The sequence below is a fragment of the Rhincodon typus genome, chromosome 4 (assembly GCF_021869965.1).
Source record: "Rhincodon typus isolate 14 chromosome 4, sRhiTyp1.1, whole genome shotgun sequence".
NCBI classification, from domain to species: Eukaryota; Metazoa; Chordata; class Chondrichthyes; order Orectolobiformes; family Rhincodontidae; genus Rhincodon; species Rhincodon typus.
In genome coordinates, this window is record NC_063335.1 from 112,339,403 (window position 1) to 112,352,653 (window position 13,251).

Genomic DNA, 13,251 nt, shown 5'->3' on the forward strand with positions numbered 1-13,251 from the left:
TGGGCGGTGAGAGCAGGGCCGGTGGGGGGCAGTGGGCGATGAGAGCGCAGCGGGGGGGGGGCAGTGGGCAGTGAGAGCGGGACTGGTAAGGGGGCAGTGGGCGATGAGAAATGGACCAGTAAGTCTGCCTAGTGATTGGAGCGTTGCCTGCACTGTTGTGAAGATGGGATTTGGGACTCTGGGATCTGGACTTTTTCTTTCTTGCTAACCTTTTGGCTCTGTTAAATCTTTTAATTCTGGTTTTTGTAACTAAGTGGGCGCCAGTGAATGCCGACTTTGTGTACTTTTCGTTGATACTTATGTATTCCTACACTTCCTACATGTGACAAATAAATAAATCAATGGTGAGGCAATGGAAAAAGGGAATATGCAAGAGGCCAGCATTGGAGGAGTGCAGAAGGCTGGAAGGAAGGATGTTGTGAAACTTGAAAGGGTTCAGCAAAGATTTACAAGGATGTTGCAAGGGTTGGAGTGTTTGAGCTACAGGGAGAGGCTGAATAGGCTGGGGCTATTTTTCCTGGAGTGTTGGAGGCTGAGGGGTAACCTTATAGAGGTTTATAAAATCATGAGGGGCATAGAAAGGATGAATTGCCAAGGTCTTTTCCCTAGGATAGTGGAGTTCAAAACTAGAGGGCATAGGTTTAAAGTGAGAGAGGAAAGATTTAAAAGGGACCTGAGGGGCAATTTCTACACGCAGAGGGTCGTGCCAGTATGGAATGAGCTGCCAGAGGAAGTGGTGGAGGCTGGTACAATTACAATATTTAAAAGGCATCTGGATGGGTATATGAATAGGAAGAGTTCAGAGGGATACGGGGCCAAATGCTAGCAAATGGGACTACTTTAACTTAGGATATTTGGTTGGCATGGGACAAGTTGGACCGAAGAGTCTGTCTCCATCACTGTACAACTCTATGACTCTACAGCTGCAGAGGTACGGGAAGAGCATGACACCATAGGAGGGGAAGGGAAAGGAGATTCAAAAACAAGGCATTGCCAGACTGGTTACACCATTGATTAGCAAGAGGGGAGTGATGAATAAAGGGGATATGGTGCATTTTCATCTATGGGCAGCAAATGTAAAACATAACCTTTGACGGAGGAAATGTAGGTGTTTCTTCACATTGATCCATTTAAATCAGATTAAGGTTGACACATCCAATAAAGAAGCAAAGATAGAATTTGAACTCTTATGCTTTTGATAATACACTCAGCATATTTACCTGGGTTATCCTAAACAGTCCATTCTGAAAGCTTTTTTTTTAATCTTCCATGTGTCAGATACCGGTGGAAATATGGGATGCAGTGACAAAAATGGCATTTTTTTTATTGTTTCTGGGAGAGATGTCTCGAGTGATCCTCACACCAAGATTGCCATTTTCGATTGCATGAAAGAGATGAGGTTCGGAATTCATTAAGACATAGCCTTCGGTGGCGTTGCTATGATTCAGTGGCAGTAATTGTTTTTTCTCTCCAGCGCAAATGCTTTTTAATTAAGACTCATTGATACTCCACAATGTTAACCTTGAGCAAAAAGAAAACTCAGTGCAATTTTAAAATATCGAATTAAATACTACAAATTCATCCACTTGTTTTCATCCAGCTATTTGTATTCTCAAAATCAATTTAATTTTTGAATCTTTGTTTTGTTTTTCCTTGTCAATATGGGGCTTATAAGTCTCAAATTACATTTCTGCTCTATCTAATCATCTTTTCTGATTACCTATGTTTTCTTTTAAATACATTTACTTGTGCAACTCTACATCAGTGTTTAACAACTTCTCTGTTTTTTTAAGAATTACATCCTTTTTCATGAACAGCATAAATCTCTTTGCCTTGACGTTATGCCATGGGGCAATAACTTATAAATGCTTAACATTATTGCTTCAAGTTCTTCTCTCCATTATTTTAGTGCGACCATTAACCCAATGTTTTAAAACAGAGGAATTCTAGGCGGCTATATTAATCATTGGACTCTTTGGCCTGCAGCAATTTTTTTCCACCATTTCACATTTTTCTTTTATTAAATTCATTCATTATATTTTTCTGAACAATGAGTTAGAGAAAGTGCTGAGAGGGGGAGATATAAGTATGCAAGCAGTCAAATTCTTTGGCCACAAATTAGGGACTTCCTCCCCACCGAGCTCACCGTGAGATTAAATATAATACAATTTGGCAATGATGGTGATGATATTTGACAGGTATTTGGTTGCCATCATGCCATTTTCTGTGAGTTGTGGGTATGCATGCAAAACACATCCTCCATGTTTGATTAATTAACAGGGTATCAAGGTTGTTCAAAGGCCCACTTGTTGCAACGTCTCGCTGCCCACTTCATTTCCAGGTGTCGGACAGGAAAGGTTTGGAAGCTTGACTGACGTGTGGAGGAATTTCTTCCCCCAGATTGTTGTGAGTCTTGGAATTCCTTGCCCCAGACAGCTGTTGGGGCAGAGTCCTTGTGCGTATACATAAGACTGAGATAGTCTGATTCTTGATCAGCCAGGGAATCAAGTGTTACAGGGCACATAGGAAAATAGGAACAGGAGTAGGCCATTCAGCCCTTTGAGCCTGTTCCACCATTCAGTGAGATCATGGCTGATCTGCGGCCTAACTCCATATACCTGCCTTTGGGCCATAATCCTTTATTCCCTTGCTTAAAAAAAAACCTTCCCTATATCAGATTTAAAATTAACAACTGATCCTGCATCCACTGCCATTTGTGGAAGAGAGTTCCAAACCACCCTTTGTGTGGAAAAATGCATGAAAGTGGACGTGAGGAATGTTGGGTCAGCCAGGATCCTATTGAATGGTGGAGCAGGCTTGAGGGGCTGAATGGCCTACTTCTGTTCCTATTTCATATGGTCTTATGGACCTATAGCAGGAATAAGGAGGCAGCACTGGGGAGGAATAAAAAGGGTAAGGGGCAGCAGAATCTGCCAGTGAAGAGGGTAGTGCTTGGACGTTACTGAATGCGGTTATTCATGTTTTCAGACCTACTATCAAAACTAAGGAAAGTGGCTGTGACACAATGCTCACACCTGGAGAACTGTGTGCAGTATTGATCTCCTTATCTGAGGAAGGATGTTCTGGCGATGGATGGATTGCAACAAAGGTTTACCAGACTGATTCCTGGGATGGCAGCATTGATATAATGAAGAGAGACTGGATTGATGAGGGTTATAGTCGCTGGAGTTGAGAAGAATGGGGGGCTATCTGATAGAAACCTATAAAATTCTGACAAATCTAAAGAGGGTCAATGCAGAAAGGACGTTACTATTGACTGAGGAGTCCAGGTGCAGAGGTCGCAGTCTGAAGATAACAGTTAGGCCATTTAGGGCTAGGATGAGGAGGTATTCCTTCACCCAGTAAGCATGTGGAATCTTCCACCACAAGAAGCCATTAAGGCCAGAACATTGAAGACTTTCAAGAAAGATGTTGATATGGTTCTTAGGACCAAAGGTATCAAAGCTTATGGTGAGAAAGTGGGAATAGAGTATTGAGATGGATGATCAGCCATGATCATATTGAATGACGGAGCACTCGAAGGGCTGAATAGCCTACTCCTGCTCCCACTTTCTCTGTTCCTCTCCTTCCTGGCTCATGGTCGAACTCCTCTGCAAACTGACATCCCCAGCCTGGATGCCCAATTGGACATCCCCTATCATTACCACCCTCCAATATTCACACCATTAATTGACTGACTGCTTGTGAGATGGCCACAAATTAGACGTCCAATGCTCAATTCACAGTACTCCATGGCTACAATAATGGCATCTGCCTGACAATGTGGAAAATTGCCTGGGTGTTCCTGCACAAAAAAAAAGCAGGACAAATCCAACCCAGCCAATTACTGCCCCATCAATCTACTCTCGATCATCAGGAAAGTGATGGAAGGTGTCATGAACAGCCTATCAAGCAGCATCTGCTCAGCAATGACCTGCTCAGTGACGCCCAGTTTGGGTTCCACCAGGGCCACTCAGCTCCTGACCCCATTACAGCCTTGGTTCAAACATGGACAAAAGAGCTGAATTCCAGAGGTGAGGTGAAAGTGACTGCACTTGAGATCAAGGCTACATTTGACTGACATGTGACATCAAGGATCTCCAGGCAAACTGGAGTCAATAGGTATCAGGGGGCAAACTCTCCTCCGGTTAGAGTGATACCTGGCACAAAGGGTGTTGGTGGTTGAAGGTCAGTCATATCAGCTCCAGGACATCGCTGTAGGAGTTCATCAGGGTAGTGTCCTCAGCCCAACCGTCTTCAGCTGCTTCATCAATGGCCTTCCCTCCATCATAAGGTCAGAAATGAGGATGTTCACTAATGTTCAGCACCATTTGCGACTCCTCAGATACTGAAGCAAGTCTCTGTCCATATGTAGCAAGGCCTGGACAATATCCAGGCTTGCACCAATATGGATACCATCTAACATACATGCAACACAAGTGCCAGACAATAACCAAGTCAAGAAGAGTGAACCTAATCAGTGTCCCTTGATATTTAATGGCATTACCATCAATGAATACCCCTCTGTCAACATTGTGGGATTTACCATTAACCAGTAATTGAACTGGACTAATTATATACATTCTGCTGGTATAGGAACAAGTCAGAGGCTAGGAACACTGAAGCAAGAAATCAACTTTTGATTCCCCAAAAGCCTGTCCACTATTTTCAGAAAACAAGTCAGGAATGTGATGGGATACCCTTCACTTGCCTGGATGAGCACAGCTCCAACAACACTCAAGAGCAACATCATTTGGTCCATTCATGAGTTTGCCTACCGTGTAATGAGAAATCTAATTAGGGCAATCATCATCCACAGGGCAGTTTTGATAATGCCTTATTTTGGCATTAAGCTTGCATGGTGAACAATTATGTTGGGCTACATTTACAAGGTTTCTGAAATGTCAGTTTTATTGCAGGTGGCACTGTAGGTATCCCAATGCGTATACTGACCAGTGAAGGTACACTTGTGTTGGACAGTCCAGAACAATTTCCCTAGGCAGACGCAAGGAAAGGGAATATGACTCCTTCTCATGTGCAAACATCATCGTCCTCATGCCTTCACTTCTGGTTCTGAAATTTTGGCTGTTTGCCTCAGATTACCCCAGAAGTGTAAGGTATGTAAGATTTTAAGCACTACATGAAGCTAGTTGCTTTACTCTAGCAGCACATGTGTTGTTCGCCACTAGCATTGTACAGCGTCAAGGGAAAAAACACCAATCACATAAAACATGAGTGTGGTATATGAATTTCAGTGCCTGTGTGATGTCAGGTATTTATGCAGTGAATCCCAATGTGTGGTTGGCTGTATCAAACAGTACATCCAATTTTTTGTTTACAGTAAGCACACTGGTGACCATACCAATCAGAGTCTACTCACCAACCTACCAATACTCTTCTCTCATACAGTATAAATCTTGTTTTCTCTTATGTTGATATTCCTTGTGAATTGTCTTTACGAGTGCTAAGTATTTTCAAAATGACTCTTCATTCAGCAATGCTCTAGATCTGTGTTACCAAAAAATTACACCTTGTTTCCTCCACAAGACTGTTTTTGTTAGACCAGAAGGTGGGCCCCCTTAAAAACGGTACACCATGTAATCCCCTAAAATTCAGTATACTTAGAATATACACATGGCAGCGCACACTACAAGGTGATTAGCATGGGAACTGAAGACATAATTTAGCAGCACCATTTCTAACGAGGCAAGCATGCTGGTCATTAAGGAGACTTCAAGGAAAATCGAAACCACTGATTGCACTGAAGACAACAAACTCTTAACTTCACACAAAAGGATACTTCAAAGGATAAGAAATAAAGCATTCCAGAAATGATAGGAGGTGTGCTGAAACAGAAGAAATCAACTACTCCGAACCATCACATGGAGATGGTCACAAAATCATAGTTATTACAGCACAGAGGGTGGCCATTCTGTCCATTGTGCCTGCACTAGTTCTATTCCCAAGTTCCAATCTCCTGCCTGCTCCCCATATCCCGGAACATTCCAAACTGAATGTAGTTTGGTTTAAGATTTCTAAAATCTTAACTCAATTGACCTTAACTTCTACATCTTTAGTATTTATGATGTATAATTGAGTGAAATACATTTTGTAAATGTTGCTACTCTTTCAGCTGTTTGTATTATCTTGATGCCACAATTGTTCAATTCTCTGTCAAAACAAAACAAAACATTTACACTGAACCTCCTATGGCAAGGTGCTTTGTGTATTATGTTAAACAAAAAACTATTTTAAAAATTATTATTTATTTATTTGTTTGTTCACAGGATGTGGGTGGCACTGGCTGGGCCCAGCATTTACTGTGTGTCCCTAGTTGCCCCCGTGAGAAGGTGGGGGTGAGCTGCCTTTTTGAACCACTGCAGTCCATGTGCTGTAGGTAGACCCACAATGCCTTTAGGGAGGAATTTTGACCCAGTGACACTGAAGCTCAAAGTCATGGAACTCCCATTCTTTTACATCATTGGCCTGAATCTCATGTTTTACTGGCTAAGATGGAGTTGTGTTGAGTTTTCTGGGGGGGTTTTCGCTGTGAGGCTGACAAACATTTCTCACCATATCTTCCCAAACTCACCTCACAAGCTACCTCCCCTTCCCTAACAGCCGCTCTGATTCCGGCCCCGTCTTACCACATACCACTCCCGGAACAACTGGCGGGACATCAGAGTATGCATCTCTCATGCCCATACCATCTTTAAAAGCCAACTGTGCATCTCAACAAGCTCTGCCAGTCTGGAAATGCCCTGCACGGTTCCTGATACTTGTCCTTGATATGCCAGGCAGGGGGTAAATGGCACCCTGGTATGCCAGCGGTCCCTGCTGGATGGAGCGGGATTACCTCTGCTCACGGGACCAGCACTGGAGGGCACAACACCAGCCTGTTCTGAGTCGCCATCCAGTTTGGTACAGTCTCTGCTCTGCACGCCTCCAGATGGCAACGTAGGATGAAGGTTAATGACCTTCTCCACTCCGCTAGGGTCAATACCACCATCTTCTCTCTGATACGTCACACTCACTCTATCTCTGCTAGTGTAACCATCTCCAATGAAGACTACCGCCCTCTCTATTGCCTGCAACATCTTCCCTCGCTCTCTGTCACCTGCCCCGACCCCCAATGCCCCTGTATGCACCAATGGTGCTGAGTTGGAGATGATCAAAAGCATCAAGTTCCTGGGATTGATGATCACCAACAATATGTCTTCGCCCATCCACGGTCAAGAAAGCTCAACTATGTCTCTAGTTCCTCAGGAGGCTAGGGAAATTTGGCATGTACCACAAGAACTCTGACCAATTTTTATAAATGCACCATAGAAAGCATCCCATCCAGATACATCACAGCTTGGTTTGGCAACTGCTCTTCCCAAGACCACAACAAACTACAGGGAGCGATGAACGCAGCCCAGTTCAACAAGCAAACCAATCTTCCATCCATTGACTCCACCTACACTTCCTGCTGCATCGGGATAGCAACTAACATAATCAAAGACCCCTCCCACCCCGGTCATACTCTCTTCCACACTCTTCTGTTGGGCAGAAGACATAAAGGTTTGTACAAATAGATTCAAGAACAGCTTCTTCCCCGCTGTTGTAAGACTTCTGAATGGACCTTTCAAATTTTAAATTCAATGCTGATCTCACTCTCTCTGCAACTTCTTGCTGCAGCCGTAACATTGTATTCCTCGCTGTGTTCTATTACCTGTCTGGTATGATCTGTCTGTATTGCATACAAAACAAATCTTTTCACTGTGCCTAGGTACATGTAAATCAAATCAAATCAGTTCATGGACATGGGGTATACGTGGCCTGTGCCAATGGAGCGTGCCCTGAGATGTTGATGCCCAATTTCCAACATGGGGGTCTATTGGAGCAAGCAGTGAGTTGAAGTAACCAGGTACCCACTGGTTTCTATGTCGACTTTTCTCAATGCCTAGCTTGTTTGAAAGTCACACGACACCAGGTTATAGTCCGACAGGTTGATTTAAAATCACAAGCTTCCACAGCTCTGCCCCTTCATCAGGTGAAGTGAAGGGCACCCAGGCACAGACTTTATAACCAGAGAGATCAAAAGATCATACAAATGGTGTGAATGGAGTGTTGACAGATCAAATAAGATGGTCTCTGCTGGTGACCAAGAGTGTCAGATGGTGTGAGTAAAGTGTCAAAGCTGAATGATGAGTGAAGGGATGACCTACAATCAGATTAATTGAGACAGAGAGATAATTACAAGAGAATTAAAAATAAGATGGTGCTGGAGAAAACCAAATGACTGGAATAACATGATAAGGATCAGAGTTGCACGCTGAGAGTCTAACCAAAGCATTAAGTAATCCAAAACTGTACAGACTAATTAAGTTAGAGAGATCATTATATGTTATCAAGGTGATGGTGCCAAAACAGGACAGAAAGAAAGATTTTGTAGAGCAGTATGGTGAAGTTACATGCAGCGCAATATGAACCCCAGATCATGGTTGAGGCCGTCTTCATGGGTACAGAACTTGGCTATCAGTTACTGCTAGGCGATTCCGTGTTGTTGTGTATCTTGAAGGCTGCCTTGAAGGATGCTTACCCGAAGATCAGAGACTAAATATCGTTGACCGTTGAAGTGCTCCCTGACTGGGAAGTAACATTCCTGTCTGAGAATTCATCCTTTGTCTTAGCATCTGCAATGGTGTCGCCAATATACCATGCCTCGGGGCATCCTTGCCTGTAGTGTATGAGATAGACAACGTTGGCCCAGTCACACAAGTATCTGCCATGTACGTGGTGGGTGGTGTTCCCACGTGTGATGGTAGTGTCCATATCAATGATCTGACATGTCTTGCAGAGGTTACCATGACAGGGTTGTATCGTGTTGTGGTCGATGTTGTCCTGAAGGCTGGGTAGTTTGCTGTGAACAATGGTCTGTCTATGTTCAAGGTCTGACTATGTCAAGGACATCTTGAAGCCCACTGTACAAGGAGCCCACAGCTTCTGTCACGATACTACAGACTTCTTACAGAAACTCAGCACCCATGGACCAGTCAAACCAGGAATATTCCTCATCACAATGGAGTCATTTCAGCACTCTGCGTCAGCATTCCCCATGACAATGTTATCATTGCAACAGCCTCAGAACTGAAAACCAACAACTGTCAATTTTCATACACCATCCTACAACTCAACTGCTTCGTCCTCAACCACAATGTCTTCACCTTCCACAACCAGTTCTTCATCCAAACATAAGAAACAGCCATGCACACCAAATTTGCACCCCAACGCTAACATTTTCATGCACAAGTTCAAGCAAGACTTCTTTGCTGCACAGAACCTCCAACCAACGCTATATACCAGACACATCGAGAACATTTTCTTCCTTCGGACTCATGGCAAGGAATCACTGAAATGACTACACAACAGATGGTGTCAATTTTCTTGAGTGTTGTTGGAGTTATGCTTATTCAGGCAGGTGGGGAGTATTCCATCACACTCATGTAGATGGTGGACAGAGGAGTCAGGAACTGAGTTACTCATTGCAGGATTCCTCACCTCTGACCTTCTCTCATAGCCATTGTATTTATGTGGACATAACAAGGTGTAGAGCTGGATGAACACAGCAGGCCAGGCAGCATCAGAGGAGCAGGAAAGCTTCGGGTCTGGACCCTTCTTCAGAAACCTTTGTGGTTATCCCAGTTCAATTCAGAATGCAGATTTTCAACCAGCTTTAGGACATAAATCTGCTGGCCAAATTTGCAAATTTCCTACATTTCTTGCTCTCCCTGCACATTAGAGTTTTTTTTAATCTGTCAAAGGGTCTTTCTGAATAATGAAATAATACGAATGGACAGTCTCCTGATGGCATTTTGAATTTTTGTCCTGCAGAAATTTTCCACACAGTGAAAATATCACAGGACATGGATATAATGTGGGAAAATAGTGTTGTTGCCCCTTTTACCGACATTCCCAACTCAGGTAGAAAATTTCAAAACCAATCGGAAGCTTGGGCAATTATATTTTGAACACAATTCAAGCATTCAACAGTCTGTTGATGTCAGGAAGATTTCCCTTTATGTTCACTTTAAAGCAAGCCTTGCAGCATTTAGCATCACTATCTGGTCACTTCATCAGAATTTCCAAAGACACAACTCAGTAGCAGCAGTGTGTCCCATCTACGCACTGAGTTGGTTAGCTCAGTTGGCTGGACTGCAATACCAGAAGCAGAAGGCAGCACAATAGCTCAGTGATTAGCACTGCTGCCTCACAGCGCTATGGACAAAGGTTCAATTCCACCCTCAGGTGACTGTCTGTGTGGAGTTTGCACATTCTCCCTGTATCTGCGTGGGTTTCCTCCAGGTGCTCCGGTTTCCTTCCACAGTCCAAAGACGTGCAGACTGGGTGGGATTGGCCATGCCAACTTGCTTGTATTGTCTTTGGATGTGTGGGTTAACCCTGGGGAAATGCAGGGCTACAAGGAAAGGGTCGGGGAGTGGGCCTGGGTGAAATGCTTTTCAGAGGTTTGGTGTGAACTTGATGGGCTGAATGGCCTGCTTCCACACTGTAAGGATTCCATGAAATGGAAGCATAGGGTTTAATTCCTGAATCTGACTGAAGTTGCTGTGAAACACTCACCTTCTCAAACCCTTCTTTCACGACCGGTCTTCTCTCTCTAATGAGAGATTAGCCCTATAGTCTAGGACGATAGCGACTTTACCTTTACATTGATCCCCTACAAGATGCAGTGCAGCAACTCACCAAGGCTTCTTAGACAGTACCTTCCAAACCCACAACCATGGCCATCCAGAAGGGCAAGGGCAGCAAATGGAGGGGAACACCACCACCTGCAAATTCCACTCCAAGCTACTTACGATCTGAGTTGTAAATACACACCGTTCCTTCAATACCAGTCACTGCTGTTCCTTCACTACATTGTCATAAATTTGAACAAAAGCATTTTTCTACCAGGAAATAAAAAGCAAATCGGCAAAGTGACTGTTCAGTGCACAACAGAGAAGATGTGATTAACTGGTTCAGTGTCGTCTTTTTTAATTATTTTCAGTGATTTTCCATCAATCACAGGTAGAAACTCTGCCATTAGAAATGCTCCAAAAATGGTGATTAAATCCGGTTTCAGATATATTAATAAAACTGAACCAGGTTATATTTTCTCAAGCACATTAAGGCATACTTTTTAATGGGAAAATAAATTCAAGAAACAATTATGTTTTATTATGGTGACAGCTTGCAGGAGTTTATGGAGGGTTTTACATTTGAGGATATACAGATGAGTTTTAGCAGAAGCTTGAAGGGTATCTTTGACTAATGCAATATGTGACGTCTCTTGGCACCAGCAATCATTATCAAACTAGCTATAAACTAGAAATAAGTTAACATGTATATTGATGTGAGTCCAAATCTCAATATTATTGTCAATCATTATGTGTTAGTAATTACAGAATCATAGAAAAGCTATAGCACAAAAGAGGCTGTTCAGCTGTGGTTCTATAACCCAGTGCCAATCTCTTACCTTTTCCCCACATCCCTCCACACCATTCCTATCCACTTGAATTCAACCTGCCTCCACATTTTCGGATAATTAAAGATCTGAAACGATTCACATTATTTTCTTAGAAGTTTTATCAATTCAGACAGCTCAGGCCCTGAGAGGAAGATGGAGACACAGTGGTGGTATGAACTTTCACCTGACGACTGGGCAGCACTCCGAAAGCTTGTGATTTCAGATAAACCTACTGGACCATAACCTGGCGTCACGTGATTTCTGACTATGTCCACCCCAGTCCAACGCCAGCACCTCCACATTGTGATATCAATGGAAGAGAACAGTTCGGAGGTTGTGGATTCAAATCCCATCACAGCAGCTGGTGGAGTTTAAACCAAATCAATAGATCTGCTGTGATGAACAGTGATCATGACAAAGCATGATTTTTTTTTGTTTGGTGTAAAAAAAGCCCATCTGGTTCAGTGATGTCCTTTTGGGAAGGGAATCTGATGCCCTTCCACAGTCTGGAACACAAGTGACTCCAGATCCACAGTAATGTGATGGACTCCAAATTGCCCTCTAAAAAGTGGCTTAGCATTTCAAGGGCAATTAGGGGTGGGGAACAAATGCTGACCTTACCTATTTGTCAGGAAAGATTTTTTTAAAATGGTCAACATTAATATGACGAGGCTGGGATATAAATATTTGAAGCAGGAGTCCAACTAGGCTGCACAAAATGAGCTTCACTTGAAATGCCAAATGAGTCTTTTTTAACTACATCAATGTTTGTTTCCAATAAACGAAAAATGTCAAAACGTTCACTTCCAAACCCAAAACAAATGACAATGGGGCCAGTAAAGAAGACTCCAAAAAAAAACAAGGCTTGAAATTCTGTGGATTTCAGTGGAAAGAATATTGAACATGGAGAAAAATCAGCTCCTCATTCGTTATGACCCTGCTACCAAAGCAAGATACTGGAAATCTGTAATTGTAACGAGAAAAGGTGAGAAATATCAGCAGGTCAGGCTGCATCTGCAGGGACAGATGGAGTTAATGTTTCACATCAATGACCTTTCATCAGGACATGCACAGGTACTGCAGGGTAGAGAGTAATTTCACCCCTTTCAACTTAAATAACGTATCAGCAAAACATTTGGAAAATTCGGTTTGGATAGCGTGCATTGCAAACGACACGTCCTCATTGTAACGTTCTCAATGCTCTCCTGTCGTGCAAAACCACACGTTAGCACAAGTAGTATGTTAGCAAAAAAAGTCAAACAGGAACTTACCTGTGTCTACAGAAGTAAAGTCAGTACAGCCACAAACTGAAGGTGTCCGTCTCCTTTGCTGCTGAGCAGATATTTCCAATTGAGAACTTCCTGCTAATCTCAAATTACTCAACAGAATCCCCAACTGCTGCCAAAAGTTGCTGGGCACAGTATCTGTTTGAAACCTTTCTTTCTCGATGAGATTTCTGCTCCCTGTCAGTGCGTGACCCTCAAAGGCTACAAGAGGACTTTTGTGGTCTGTGAATCAGCACTAGCTGGACATTTCATTGCAGCTCAGGCGACACTGGGCGCAATGCAAGAAGAATCAGAGGCTTATTGGGGAGAAAAACTGGGTCTGGAGAGAAGGCGATTCATCCCGTGCTAAAGTATTTGCAAGTGCAACAAACGTGCCTTCCACTTGGCAATTAGTCCACAGAACAAATCATCATTTCACAGACTATGCAGTCAGGAAGGGAAAACTGAATAGCCGCA

At 43.2% G+C, this 13,251-nt stretch overlaps 1 protein-coding gene across 1 annotated transcript in view; it reads right to left on the minus strand.

Annotated features, from left to right (window-relative positions):
* The window catches only part of LOC109919143 (cadherin-7-like), a 139,312-nt gene extending 126,336 nt beyond the window's left edge, over positions 1 to 12,976 (minus strand). Inside the window, exon 1 of the mRNA XM_048595788.1 lies at positions 12,781 to 12,976. The gene's annotated coding sequence lies outside the window, so the exon portion shown is untranslated. The remainder of the gene's footprint in view (positions 1 to 12,780) is intronic.
* Positions 12,977 to 13,251: the final 275 nt, after the last annotated feature.